The following is a 15,122-nucleotide window of genomic DNA, read 5'->3' on the forward strand; positions in this document are numbered from 1 at the left end:
GGGAGGCGTGTCGAGTAGTAGGCACTGTAGGAGGCGTGTCGCGTAATGACGTCACTACGCGACACGCCCCCCGCCACTACAGGGAACGCCCTACACACGGTTCTTAAAGGGATATGAGCCCACTACAGTTGCATGTTGCATGCAAAAGTTAACGACTTTGCCTACGCGTTCTTTGCCCTATAATGAATGTATTCAAAAGCTTACAAATGTTATTATTACATTTTTAATTGGGTAAAAACAATTAAAGCAGGATTTCATTTATATTAAAATTTAGATGTAAAATTTTCTGACTTTGTCACAAGAGAAAACACAAGATAATTAACAGACAGGAATTCATGAGCTAAATGTCAGTGCTTATGTGGGAGTAAGAGCGTAATGTGTTGATATATATATATATATGTATATATATATATATATATATATATATATATAAAAGTAGTGGCCTACCCTATATTTATTTATATAAATAAATAAAAGTAGTAAATAATAATGTCAGTGCTTATGTGGGAGTAAGAGCGTAATGTGTAGATATATATATAAATAAATAAATATATATATATATATAAATAAAAGTAGTGGCCTACATAACAAAATTAAAATAATGTGATGACAATAACTTTTATTATTCCTTAATGGGGAATTCATTTGTGAATCTCTCCATTCTGTAGGTTACTGAGCAGTGTTGCTCCCTTGCTTTCTCTCTTGATATCAGCAGGGATCATCAGCAGCATTCTCCTGGAGCTTGAGTTGCTGGCCCTCTCGCCCTCTCTCCTACCTGCAACACCTCTTGGGCTTTGTTTGGTATTCTGATTTCCTTTATTTCACCCTACAACACACACACTACTGTACTCATGCACTCACAGCACTGATCATAGACCATAACTTTCTTTGTCATGGTCGTTTTGTGACAAGTAGCAATTCATCTCAACTATATTTGGTCTGTCAAACGTATTTGTAGTGAAGAAGAGATCTATTTAAAAAAAAACAAACCAAAACATTTCAAGGCTCATTTTTTTTTTATTTTATAGCCTGCTCAGAAATGCCTCAGAGGAGAGGGCTTCTTCCAGTTTCTCCTTGTAAATTTGGAGCTTCTTTGCTCCCTCCTTGGACATGTGCCCCACCAGGGCTTCGGCCATCACATTTAACTCACTGTCAAAAAAGAACAATAAAGGTTTTCAATTACATGTTACATCACACATTGATGTGTCATGTGTCTATCATCAATTCTTTACATATTAATCTTACCACGGTTGATATTGAGGTCCCATTCGGAATCTCGCCACAGCCTCTGGCACTGTTATGTTGAATTTCTCCGCCAGGGTCTGAATCGTTGCCTTGGCAGGATGATTGACATTTGTTAACTTAAATGAAAAAGTCACTGATCTGAATGTAGCCTCATGTTGTGTCCAGTTTGCAATTATTTTTCCTTTTGTCAAATCTTACACTGTAAGAGGCACTGTAAGTAATATTCTAAAAATGGGGGTCTGAATGCTCTCAAAATTTTAACATCACACATCTGCGTTGTTCTATTTCAAGGTTCTTTCAAATACAAGTGTGAAATGTGATGTGAAAAACACCTATCTACAATATTAAACAGTGCCAATATTAATAATTTAACGTAAATTAACAAATCATGTCATACTTCAGGTAGGAGGACATCTAAAATGTACGCAACCCAGTCCTCTTGTTCTGTGGCTTTTGGCGTTGCCCTCACGACCTCATATAAAAATGAGAAGGCCTCATCCAGGCTCTCATTTTCAAAGTGCAGTGTTGGCCTCTCCTCCCTGTGTTTCCATTGTGGGACAAGCTCCCCAGTTAAAATTGCCTGAAAACAAACATGGTGATGGTCCATATTGATAGTATGGTATGGTAGTACTGGTAATAATTGCTTCATGCTGATATACTTACCTCAATATGTTTCCTAACTGAGGAGCTTGTCTTCATGCAGCCAATAAGGTCCTCACACAGGAGGTTTCTGTCTCTCTCGGCTTCTTTAACAGCTTCCTGAAATTTCAAAATATATTATATATTATATATCGTTCTGTTTATACACTTATATTTAATAATATGGATAAATATAGCCTTACTTCCTTAGTCCATCGCTAAACACAATTATTATATACATTAATCGATGAATTAATTAAATTACACGGACACTTACAGTCTGCATATGTTCGGCCATTCAGACTAGTCAAGTTTTACGGCGGAACTGGTTTACTTCCTGTTTTGTTATCCGTTTTGGCGTTCTCATTTTACATCTCGCGTGGTTCAACGTGACTTTCCCGTGTGGATGGGGCGTGTCGCGTAGTGACGTCACTACGCGACACGCCTCTACGCGAAACGCCTCCCTCTTGCAGGCCGCAGACAGACCCCTCTCCCGTTGCGTCGCTGCCGGAGTTGGTGTGTCTGTACCATGACGTTTTTGAAGCGTACCAACGTCACTCCTGTCTAGTACGGCATCAAGGCAGCTACAGACCCGAAGATGACATGATTACACGGGTTGGCCAAACGAACAAGCTTGGAATAAATATTTATGACAGCTTGCGTCCGCCGATTACTTGGACGCCCCCCCCCCCCCCCCCGAAATATTTTTATTGCAGATCTCCATGAATCACACAAATGACCTTTTTCGGAACAAAAACGGCGAATTTCGCCGAAAGGTGACAAGTTTGCATCCCTGTACTGAGGCATTCAACATTTTTTGCATCATTGCCTATTCATAAGTGCCAAAACAGACATGGCAGGGACTAGTGTAGTGACCCTATCAAGTTTCTTCACAATTGTATAATATTGAGTATCTGCCAATACAGATGCTAGATCAGCTCTCATACCGATCTTTGAGATTGGTTAAGGACTTCCCTACAGCATATAGTATATATTTCTTAGAAAACATTTTGACACACAATATTTCTTCCTTGGGTTTGGGAAAAATAGAATAAACAAAGACGGAAAGAGTAAAGAAAATGAACTGGATTACAGGATGTTATGTGAAAGTTAGTGGAGATTAAACTTGTAAACATACAGGAAAATCATCTAAAGAATGAGTGATTATTCAGTGGTCCACAGGCTTAACCTTTTATCGCTGGGTACCTAAGTGGCCAGTTTGCATGAGCATTCAAACCTACCTCCAAAGAGAGACTTAGGCCAGTCAGAGACTATGCAATGTCATACATCTTTAGGCTTTACACCATTCATTCTGTTAAATTGATGCAATGGTCTCTGTCACTTGCCCAAATGGTCTTTTCCTTTGCATTGTCAGTGTGGAGAGATTTCATACCATAAAGACTAAGGACACCCTTCAGCTGTTGAAATAAGCATTTCAGCCCATTTCTCTATTTTTTCAGTCTGTCATTAGAGTGATTATCTGCTGCGTATATCTGACATCTAGCAAAACATCTGCTAGTATTTTACTCTCATTTAGTATTCCTAAATCATTATTTGTCTCCTATACTAATGAATTCCACCATAGTGTCTTATGAGCATGTTCCATGAGAAACATGCTATTGCCCACTGTTAAAGAATGACCAGCACTGAGGCGAGTGGCTGGTATTGTTTTCACTTCATTAGTCTTTACCAGGTGTTTCTTTGTCTATGGACACATTTTGTCACAGCGATAACTTAACAACCTTGAAAGATGCAGTGTATAGTTGAAGGTTTTAGTTCCAAGATGGGTGTCATCCAACCAATAACTACTGAGTACTCATGTAATAATGTACTAATAGATCTTTATGTTGTAAAGTTCAAATGTTGTTTTCAAAAGGATAATGTTGTCCTGTTGTTGCAAGTCGTATAAATGTAGGTCACGTTTCATTGCAAGCTTGTATTACATCCAGTGCTTTTTACTTCCAGCACTGGATGTAAAAAGCACATTAGGATGTCCCTAAGAGAAGCGGAACATAATCACAATCCTAGAATTTGTGCTTCCAACCCTCTTCCCTGTGTTTAAGCTGTGAGGCAGTCAGGATATAAGACAAGACACGCTAAAAGCCCGGCAGAGCGTCAGCACCATACGGGTCTTCTCTCCATGCAGCATGAAGAAGAGAATTAGAAACTCTCAACATTCAAGAAGAATTCCTTCCACAGTCCTCTGAAGTGGACTCAAAGTGTTTTACAGTAACACATTTGTCATGCAGTCCTTCTTACCACAAGGTGTTCAAGTTCAAATAACAGTCCCATCCTCCTCTGTGGTGAAGGCCCCATCCACAGCCTTAGGATGCAGAGAGGGCTCAGCAGGGTCCCTTTGTCCCTCTGGGTCCCCCGGGGACAAGGCTGCAACCCCTGTCTCCCTTTTAACCATCACTGTTTGGAAAAGAGTTATCTTCATTGTCCTTCATTCTGTATTATTATCATCATACATTAGAGATGTGTGGACTGCAATTTCATCAGCGGGCAAGCAGTTATAACAAATATTCTTTAAATTGTTACTATTATACATACAGTATCTTGCTTGTGTTTTATAAAACATATACACTAATTTATAGCAGTTACAACTATTCAAGTGCACTCAGTTGAAAACTATTTGCAGTGATAGGCTTTCTCAGGTACCATTTGGAAGCAGAGTTGAACATCTTCACCTACACCTCATTGTTTGAGCATTCGCCTTTATCTTGCTCCTTTATGCTGCAGGAAACAACTGATACGGAGTCATTTGACAACATTTTTTGCATCATTGCCTATTCATAAGTGCCAGAAACAGACATTACATACCTACAAACAGATTATGCCCTTTTACACATGCAACAGGACAAACACATACGGACTTCCTATTTTCATATTCTTCATACACCTGCAGGGTGCTCAAATGTAGAACTACTGTGTGATATATCAAAATAGAAAGCCAATGTGTTAATGCATTGGAGCCCAACATTTGAGTCAGTCTGTTGTCATGGAACAAGTTGTAGATCTGATTGTTGTGATTGTTCTTCATTTTACCATTTGTCCTTGACTCAAATAACGAGTCGGACCATAATTTACCCAGGTCCTCTCATTTTAAGTTCACCATACAAAGACACTTGTCAGCTCAATAAGGATGTCATTGAAACATGACAGATTGATAACTGAGATTGTGAACCAATGCATCAACAAATCTAAGCTAATGGTTCCGACAAACAATTCCTAGATATTTTGCTTTCTTTTGCATCCATTGTGTGTTCAGGTGACTGTGAAGTCCTAACATAACCTATATGAGTGAGTGGAGATGAACATCATCACAATTCTAAATATTTCTAACCCTGTAACTAAGAACGAGGGAGCGTAGAAGAAAAAACTGTTACAAGAGGAAAGAAAAGCAGGAACAATAGCAGTATACAGTGTTGGCATGATATTTCCATCACTCCAGAAGGTACTGAGCAGGTCTTCTTTGGTTCCTTGAAGATGATATAAATCAGGGGATTCATGTATAAATGCTACATATGCACAAAACAGGGCTCAGACAATACATGCACGACTCATGCAAGTTTAACCCCTCTGTACGGGTGGTCTGAAATATCTTGTGATGAATCAGTGATGCAGACGGTAAAATGATATGGAATATGAATAAAAAAGCACCAATAAAGCATTCTATGGACTAACCTTTCAAGATTCTCTCATACAGAGTGTGGATAGACTGAATGCTCCCCTCTTCTGTCTCCGTGACTAAATATGCAAGCATTCATTGTCGATCCTGGCATTGTGCTGAAAAGGTAAACAAACAACATTAGCCTATATCACTAGACCATGCATACAGGGTCAGGTTATTACACTATTATTCATGTAGACCATAGTATCTCAAGAAAAAACGAGTTTACTGTTTCAATTCATATGATTTAAAGATAGACAGAAATAAAATATGCGAAAAATAAGGTTGATATTAATCACTGATTGCAATTATAGGATCATATTAGCCTCATAGTGGGCTTAACAAAGACATGTCAGGTTCCTATAGATATTGTATTTCATCCAAAATATCAAATTATTTCCTGAAATTAACGTTGGCAACATTACTGTCTTTTTGATATCCAGGATGTTTTATGTTATATAAATGTGTGAGAAACAACTACTATAAATAAAAACATAATAAGATATCAAAGAAAATGTAGGAGTTTCTTGTAATGTCATAATAAAATATGATTTGCCTACGGTAAAGATTATGGTTGATGGTTGAACCTAACTTGCTGAGAGCCACAATTCATCATACATTGGCAGACTTTAACCATGTGTTCACTTTATTTTGCTTCATAGCTAATGCTAGTTAAACGTAACTTTGTCTGTGCTGTTAGCTTAAGCTCTTAGCTTTAGCCGAGTCAGAACAGTCAGTGCTGTGCTGCTAATGTTGGTTTTCGTACTACTGGTGCAGGCAGAAACAATCCAATTCACACAAACTTCCCCACGAGTCAAGACTGGTTAATACCAGAGTTTAGTTTGAACTGTACTTAATGTTAAAAGATGAAGGTGTACTTACCTCTAAAGATGGATGACGTTCAAGGCGAATGACGCGTTTTCAGTCGGCAGCGTAGATCCAGCGCATCATGAACTCAGCAGCTCCACCTTGTGACTTTTTGACGAAACAACCATGAAACTAACCAAACGAGTTTCCGCACACATCTGTGTTCCACTTTTGTTGAGCTTAATAAATAGTGATTATGATTACTGTTAGTATAACATAAGACATTAAAGTAGAGGTAATGTTTCCCCCTGTGACGCAGCACCACAAACCTAATAATAATCAATAATGATCGATGGAGAAATCTTGAAAATTAAACGCATATACACGCTGATATCATAATATCGTCATACTGAGGCTTACAATATTATATATATCCATCCATCCATCCATCCATTGTCTACCGCTTATCCTGTATTCAGGGTCGCGGGGGGGCTGGAGCCGATCCCAGCTGTCATTGGGCGAAGGCAGGGTACACCCTGGACAGGACGCCAGTCCATCGCAGGGCCAATATTATATATTACAAATAATAATATAATAATATTATTTTAAATATATATGTAATAGGATATTATAAGGATTCAAGGGCTTGGGTTGAGTTGTCTGCATTTTCAAAATGTTTCTACCTTAATTGCTTATAAATCTTTACCGTAACCCAGCTTTGGTAATCGTTTTTCGAAGTCATAATGCATGCAATGTCGACGACATTCTGATGCTCTCTAATAACCAGCATAAAGCGCATCGGTCACGTGACCACGGCTCTGTGGCATACGTAGGAAAGCATACGAAAATATCGTGCTTTACTTTTCGTAGTTTTTAGTACGAAAGCTGAATGAGAGCAGCCTGAACTATGTTTTCATATTGTTATATTATTATGTAGACTCGGTCAGCATTTAATGTGTATAATTGCTTGTTAAGCGTAAGTCTTGTAAAACTCGTAGTTTGACTGTTTTATGAAGAATTGTTCCCGTAATATGTGCGAATGTGATTTAAGCTAGCTACCAGCAGCACGAGGTGTACGTGACCTGCGTACTCTCATCTCTCTCATGCGGAGCTCTTCTTTTGTAGGTCGAGGAACAGACTGACATCTTTCATTGACACGCTGGTTGTGTGTTGTTCCCATGTTTCAGGTATGTTTGTTTGTATTGTTGAATGTAAAATATTCTGTGTTATATGTGAATGTGTAACGGTCCACTATGTGCCAGTCTCTCTTGCTCTCTGCGTTGTATATGTAGACCTGCACCTGCACATGGGGAAACCAGTGTGTCAAAGACAGCACGTCAGCATCACGGACAGAGACACAAGCAGCCCTACACAATACATAATAAATGAGAACGGAGGGCTAGCATCAGAGACAACGTAAAATAAGCTACGCATAAGCTAGCATTGAGCTCTGCGCCTGAACTTAATAATTTACCGGACGCCAAATAAACGGCGTTAATTTCTCAATTAGATAACAAAAATACAGTAAACTAAAGTGATGTGTTGTGGGCTTTATGTACGGTGGCCCAGAGGTGTCAGGCCAAATACAAAAGCTGCAACACAAATACAAAAGTCACAACACAAATACAAAAGTCACAACACAAATACAAAAGCCACAACGGAAGTGACCTAAAACACGGATAAACTCAACTTCCCAAAATGCATTGCAGCTCGTCTGACTTCTGAAAAGTTTTGGATAATGGCGGACGATTGCGGTGATTCTGGCGACAGTCAGCAACAAACCGCGTACACATGTAAGTATACTGTAACATGATTTTTATGTTTCCAGCTGACTTTTAAATCGTATTGATAATGAACGTTACTTTATTGTTGTTGGAATTGTACGTTAACGTTACGAATCGAAGGTCCTGCTAGCCGGCTAGCCTACAGACGGTAATTTACCACAGAGGTTAGCGAGCGTAACCGAAGCAGCAAATGTGCCGTTTTTACCGACGTTAACTAAAAAGATAGTGCTTATGTTAAAACATGGTTATATATTTACTAACGGTGGTAAATAACACGGTGCATCGTTGTTCGTTAAAGGGAGGGATGCAGACACCGAGCGCCTCATCCGGTGGAGGGAACGATGAGGAGACGTTCACCGGCAGGAGGAATGCTGCTCTGAGAGGCTTCATTTAAGAAAATGTGGTGTAAAATGTTATAATTCTCATATGCAGGGCTTAAGTACTACTGGTGCATATTTAGCTACTCAATGATATAAGGTTGAACACCAGCGTATATAGATGGGAGATGTCCTGCTCTCCTGAGATGTCTACCTGAAACGTTCTGTTGAAAAGCAAGAAATCATCAATGTGCTGTAACACTTTTCTATGTACTGTTCTTCATATAGGATGTTTCTTAAAGAACAGGGGTGGAGGGAAGGTGGAGCTGGATGAGCTAAGAAGAAGTGGGAGACCCTCAAGCAGAAATACAAGGTGAGTTGTAAGCAGTTTAAAGTATTGAACTCTACATGCTTGATGTGAAGCATAAAAGAAACAAGATTAAGTTGTCTTTCTTATTAATAATCAGGCAAAGTCAGTGCTGGGTAATATCTACAATGTGTTAAAACATCAGAGTCCATTAAGTTGGTCCCATGTGGAACAGTATTACAGTACATATTATAATATATGACTAGTGGTGAATAGTTGATCTAAACAATGATTACAAGAAGTGTTTGTATATGTTTAAAGGAACTGACAGTGTCAGCACTGAGGGAGGAGAGGTCACTGCTGCTAGGGCTGGGCGATAAAACGATAAAGATACATATCGCGAAATAACTTTTCCTCGATAGAAATATGAGACACGCTCGATACAATTTCGATAGAATTCATTCGTCCATGTTTTGACGGACATAACGCCTGGTCCACACTGGACGCGGAAGCAGCATTAAAAGATCTTCAGATTCGGATATTATGTCTACTGGTATTTCATTGCCAACTCTCACCTGCACTAGACTAAACTGGTATTTCAGTTGCAACGACAGAGCCGAAAATCGCGAGCGATCCGCGCACCCCCGTTCAGACCAGACGCGTATTTCTCCGCGGCGGTCGACAAGCGCTTCTGCTCAGCTGTTGTTCATTCAGAGCTATTTTTTCCCATTAAACCCCATAAAATTAATACGCCATGTTTCTGTAACCAAGAAGTTTGTAAACTTCTTGTATTTATCCGTTCTCTCTCTCTGAGCGAGAGAAAGAGAGCGAGAGAGAGAGGGACACACACACAGACAGAGAGAATGTGTATGGTAGAAGACAGTAGTAGTGCAGATATACCGTTGAAATACACATTTTTTTTATCTAATCTTCACATTTATTAAATGTATTGTCTCTTCCTGTTTCCCAGTGCGAGTTGAGATACACAAATATGATCGCGTTTGTCAATCGCGGTATTTTATTTTGAAAATTGCTTTTATTTTGAAAATTGACCGGATTGTTTCGTGTTTCTCCGTGTGATTTCCTGCCAGAATTGACGCGTTCACTCGCGGCACGCGCAAAAAATAGAGCAGACGCCGAAACGATCGCTTCACGGCGCGGGAGGGCCGCGCGTATTCGCGGCGCTCCGCGTCCAGTGTGAACGACACCATAGCTTAACAGGGGCGCCGAATGGAAGCGGGCTCCGCTACGCGTCTATTCGCGGCGCTTCCGCGTCCAGTGTGAACCAGGCGTAAGAATAGCCAATCATAATTAAGTAGCGCTGCACCGAACCAATCATGCTGGAATAGAGCCACGTCAAGTTAGGTTGACGCACACAGCACACGTAATAGTAATTTGATTTATATATCGTGATATATATCGATATCGACTGATATGAAAAAAAATATCGTATCGGGATTTTTTCCCATATCGCCCAGCCCTAACTGCTGCACACTGGAAGTGTTTGTTGTCATGGATGAGGTGAAGGAGCAAAGACCTGCTATTACCCCACTGCACCCCATCTCCTCAGCCATGATGCCAACCACTGCAGCAGGGTCTCTCCTCCAGAGCAGGAGGGAAATAGACCTGCAGGCCTAAAACATGAGTCAACAATGATATATATTCAGATATTTATTATTTAGATTTGTACAGATCATCAGATATATTCCTAAAACATTTAACAGGAAACATTTGACTGTAAGAACTTATACCGTGTGGTATTACTTATAAACTGCACTACTGATAAACAAAAATAAAACCTCAACAATAATCATGTTCCTGCAACACAGGGATCTGGACATTTGGAGCAGACACTGCAGCTACGAGCCTCTGAGGATGTCCCAGGAATGCTGGAGACTCTGAGGATGTCCCAGGACTGCTGGAGACTCTGAGGATGTCCCAAGACTGCTGGAGACCCTGAGGATGTCCCAGGACTGCTGGAGACTCTGAGGATGTCCCAGGACTGCTGCAGACTCTGAGGATGTCCCAGGACTGCTGAAGTGGCTCGTTGGCTTGTTGCAGTCACCCCCATCACCACCGTGGAAATATGGACATGGAACCCATCTGTTTTTTTTTTCTTCAAGTTTTATTGATCACATGTTTTGTAAAAAACAGCATTCTTTACATAAAGTGAAATTAAAAGTGGTAAAGCAATCTGTCTGTCACTGCAAAAAAAAGAAAAAACTTTTATAAATAGTAATGTATTTAAAAAAAACAGGCATCTACCTAAGGCGATGCTATAGAAATAGTTGATAAAAAAGTATAGTATAAAAAATGACTTAAAAATTGCAGGTGTTTTTTTTGTGTGTTTTTTTTTAAGTGCATAAAGTGCCAATTAAAGTCCATCATGGTTGAGAAGTCTGACTGCCTGCAGGAAAAAGCTCTTCCTCAGTGTCTGTCCTGGCCTTTATGCAGCGTTGACGTCTGCCCGACTGCAGCAGGGTAAAGAAGAGATTTTCCTGGCTCTTGTAATGGGAATTTTGGATGTTTGTACTTTATAATCAGAATATTTGTCAGGCCAGACGTCGATCCGCATCTCCTCATCTGACTGTTATGCTATGACGAAAATGAATGCCTGTTTGTAGATGATATGAACATGAGTGCCACATTGACATAAGATAATTTCAGGACTATGACGCCTGTGTTCTGTAAATCTTGACCTTGCCTGTACATCTTGTCTTTGTAAGATAGGACATGATCCGTCCTTTGTCCATGGTTCCTCCTCCTTAAAAGGGAGATTGTTGTTGGACTCAGGGTCGTTCCTGCTGATTCTGAACCTTTGCATCAGAAGGCAGGGGTGAACAGTCCCTCCTCTGCAGATGAGAATACTACCTCGGAGAAAAAGCTGATCCTGGTTGTTGATCTTTATTGGGCAGATTCATTTTTCCACAACACTCTCAGCCTCACCCTCTTGCTGTATGTTTCCTCCAGCGTGGTGAGGGATGCCTTGATACCCTCTGCAATGCAGCTCGGTCCCGTGCAGTGCAGCTTCCATAGCAGGCTGAGGTACAACCTGTGAGGATGCTCTCAATGGCTGCGGAGTAGAAGGTCCTCAGGATGGAGGGGGAGACCTTAAACTTCCTCAACCGCTGGAGAAATTACGTAAACTATATATAAGGTATGTTCTGTTAGTAAGCAGTGGACGAGGTTCTCCTTGGAACGCCTTGAAAGACGGAGGTCCTTCCTTAAATCCCCTCCCCCAGCGGGGGAACATGAGTATTGACCTGCAGTACAGCCCTCTGGCACCAACCTGTAACAGAAAACACAAGATATTACATTTATTCTGAATGTTTTCCTGTTAATTTGTTGATGAACAGTACTTATTTCTTATCATACACGTATTGCAACCTGTATATATAACATGGATTATTTGTCTAATAAATGATTCACTAATAGCCCACTACTTGTTTTTTTTATCCCACCAAACTCATACATGATATTAAAACGGCTTATATTAGCCTACATGTCTGTTGATTTTGTTTATGCATGCATATGCCTGTCTATTGATAATCAAAATTATAGAAGAACTTATTTAAACCAGATAAGTGATATTACTTACTTCAGAGGGAAATCCAAATTCCATGTATGTGAATAATGTAGCTCCTCCGACGGCCGATTTCCTCCGTCGTCTCCGCGGTGAAGGTGCTGGTGTTCCGTGGTCAGAGGAATAATACAATCTATGAACATTAATGATGGATAAAAGCTGCTTAATAGTTGCAATCGATGGCGAGTGAAAGCAGCTACTCAGGTAAGAGGAAGAAAGCGAGAGCGCGCATATATAAAAAACTGTAGAAAACATTTGACAATGGTAGTTTGACTGAAAAAATATTTTGAAATATTTAATTAAGTGTAATCCTAATCATGCTTTATATTTTGATAAGTAATGTCCATTAAATGGGAGCTAGAACCGAAATCGATTCAGTTATGTGAGAGAAGAGGAGAACGAGATGTCAATAAAGTAAAAAAAAAAAAAAAATGTAGTATGAGATGTGTTTGAGGTCACTTCTGTTGTGGCTTTTGTATTTGTGTTGTGACTTTTGTATTTGGCCTGACACCTCTGGGCCACCGTATTTATGCGCCTTTAGCTTGCAATTATCCCTGCAGCGTTTAGCATGTGACTTACCGCAGCAGTTTCCACACGTTCTGCTGTGGATTACCCATATGTCACTTCTTTTAACCCTGTGCCGCAATGCAACATTGACACCAGCAGATGGCACTGTAACCATTTATGCAGGCATTTTAACAGACTATTTACAACCCGTTACAAATGCAGGCCATTATGATCTTTTGTGTTTTATATTTTATTTTCAAGTATGCTAAAAAATGTTATCACTATACGATCACTGTGCAGAAGCGAGTAACGTTACGCTGTGGTTCGAGGAACAGACTGACATCTTTCATTGACACGCTGGTTGTGTGTTGTTCCCATGTTTCAGTTGCAGCAATAAACAAGTCCAGTGGTCCATCCAACCGGTCTCGTCTAAGTTCATAGCAGCAGAGCAAAATCAACAAGGTCACACATACAGAACAGGGCCTTACTATTATGCATCTTTGACTTGTTCCATGTAATGTCAAACATTGGCCAGCAGATGTCGCCATATTTAACTGGATCCAAACACTGAACGTTTCCACACATTGTTTCGTATTGATTCAGTGGTTCAGAAAGCTTCGGTTTCTCCGTCACTACGTGTTGAACCGTCGTTAATAGAAGCGTGTGACGAGTTAACGGAAAGAACCCCGCAGAGAAGTACAACGTCTTGTTTACCTTCCGCTGCTTCCGGTCCGTTTGTTAGCGTCCAAGGCCAAGTCTGAACGTCCTCTCCTAGGCCTCACAGGAATACGTGCGGCTACCGGCTTCAGACGCCATGTTGTCTTCTCCATATTCAGTCCGCTGAAACGTTGGAGAAAACACTCCGCTACACATTCCGGACAACGAACTACGGCCTGGAGCCACCGTTTCCCGCACGGACGTTTTGGCCTTGCCCACTTCCGCCTAGGCTCACCCTGCTGCGCTGTGATTGGCCAGTGTGCCTCCGTGGTGTTTGGGTGGAGTTGTTCAGTTCCACTCCTTTAACGGCTACTTGTGTAGCTAGCTAGCATCGAAACAAAGGCCCAATCCCGACGTCCCCCCTCACAGACTCACGCACTTTGATGCACGTTCACGTTAGGTCCCTGAGGGTTCAGGTTTTAGACCTTAGGGGGGACATTGGCATTTGGCCCAAGATTTCGCCCGTCTGGTAATTTCTCCGTTGTTGTCATGGCAACATGTGACCTTTATGGGATGCTTTCTTACGGTTGTGCTGACATGAAGTGCAGACTGAAGGATCCATACAGAATCATTCTAAAGTCAATTACTGTTTCAACTACAGTCCTGTGGACCATCGCACACATATCAGACAGTATATATAGCAATAATAACAATAATAATAATAATAATAATAATAATAATAATAATAAGCAGGACACCACAGGGAGTCGGACCCCATCTCAGTAAACTGAAAATACCATCACCAGTGTCTTTTTAACTTATTACTGCCATTATTTATTCCTTAATATTATATTTATAAATGATAGATACCACTCAAAGTGGTCCAAGACTGATCACATGATGACGTGAAACTACTTCAATTTAAAAACTAGCAAAGTGATTGAGAACAATGATTTGACACGTTGGAGTCAAACATTTCTTTACAACATTAAAGAGACCAATCGGAAACGGAGACAGACTTTGGACTTTTGATTGGAGGAACTGTTTGGTCCCAGAATGCTCTCTGCCAACTCGTCAGCTGTTTGCTCTCAGCTGGAACACAAAAACAAACAATATGACAAAGTTCACAAATATTGCTGTAAATATGGTAAAAAGTGACTTTAAAATACTCACCACTTTTTTAACCGTTAGGAGCTAAATGTGTCAACATGTAGCCGTTCATTTCAGAGTGTCACGTGAAAAAACAGACAGATACATCACATGATGTAATATATATGTATTTATTTTCATATGCACAAAGATTACAGAGGAGCAGTCGTTGGATGTGAGGATTCCTCCATGTTGGACTTCACCACTAAGAGCCCTGTTCCATGTTATTCTTGTACTATGGGGAGCTTTGCTCCGTTCTATTGACTGGAACACTGTTGATGATGTGAGCCTTACCGTTACACTGAGCCTGCTAGCACTGCTAGTTCACTGGACCATAGATTACCATCCGCATGAACACCTGGGTGATTCATGCATCTGGTTTTAAGTCCAAACACTGGGACTACTATCACTGCCATGCACCAGCATTTTCCAAACACAAACAGTCCTTGAGCTC

At 40.5% G+C, this 15,122-nt stretch overlaps 2 long non-coding RNA genes across 2 annotated transcripts; one reads left to right on the plus strand and one right to left on the minus strand.

The window, feature by feature from the left end:
• Positions 1-673: 673 nt before the first annotated feature.
• On the minus strand, positions 674-2,005 carry LOC311009936. The gene is made up of 4 exons (XR_014596714.1): positions 1,909-2,005; positions 1,643-1,825; positions 1,246-1,334; positions 674-1,149 (listed from the first exon to the last, which is right to left on the minus strand). It is a non-coding gene; the product is annotated as an uncharacterized lncRNA (long non-coding RNA).
• A 6,087-nt stretch (positions 2,006-8,092) lies between these two features.
• Positions 8,093-11,228, plus strand: LOC311009992. The gene is made up of 3 exons (XR_014596721.1): positions 8,093-8,157; positions 8,754-8,838; positions 10,602-11,228. It is a non-coding gene; the product is annotated as an uncharacterized lncRNA (long non-coding RNA).
• The last annotated feature ends 3,894 nt before the right edge of the window (positions 11,229-15,122 follow it).

The sequence above is a fragment of the Eutrigla gurnardus genome (genome assembly GCF_963514095.1).
Source record: "Eutrigla gurnardus genome assembly, chromosome: 24".
NCBI lineage: Eukaryota > Metazoa > Chordata > Actinopteri > Perciformes > Triglidae > Eutrigla > Eutrigla gurnardus.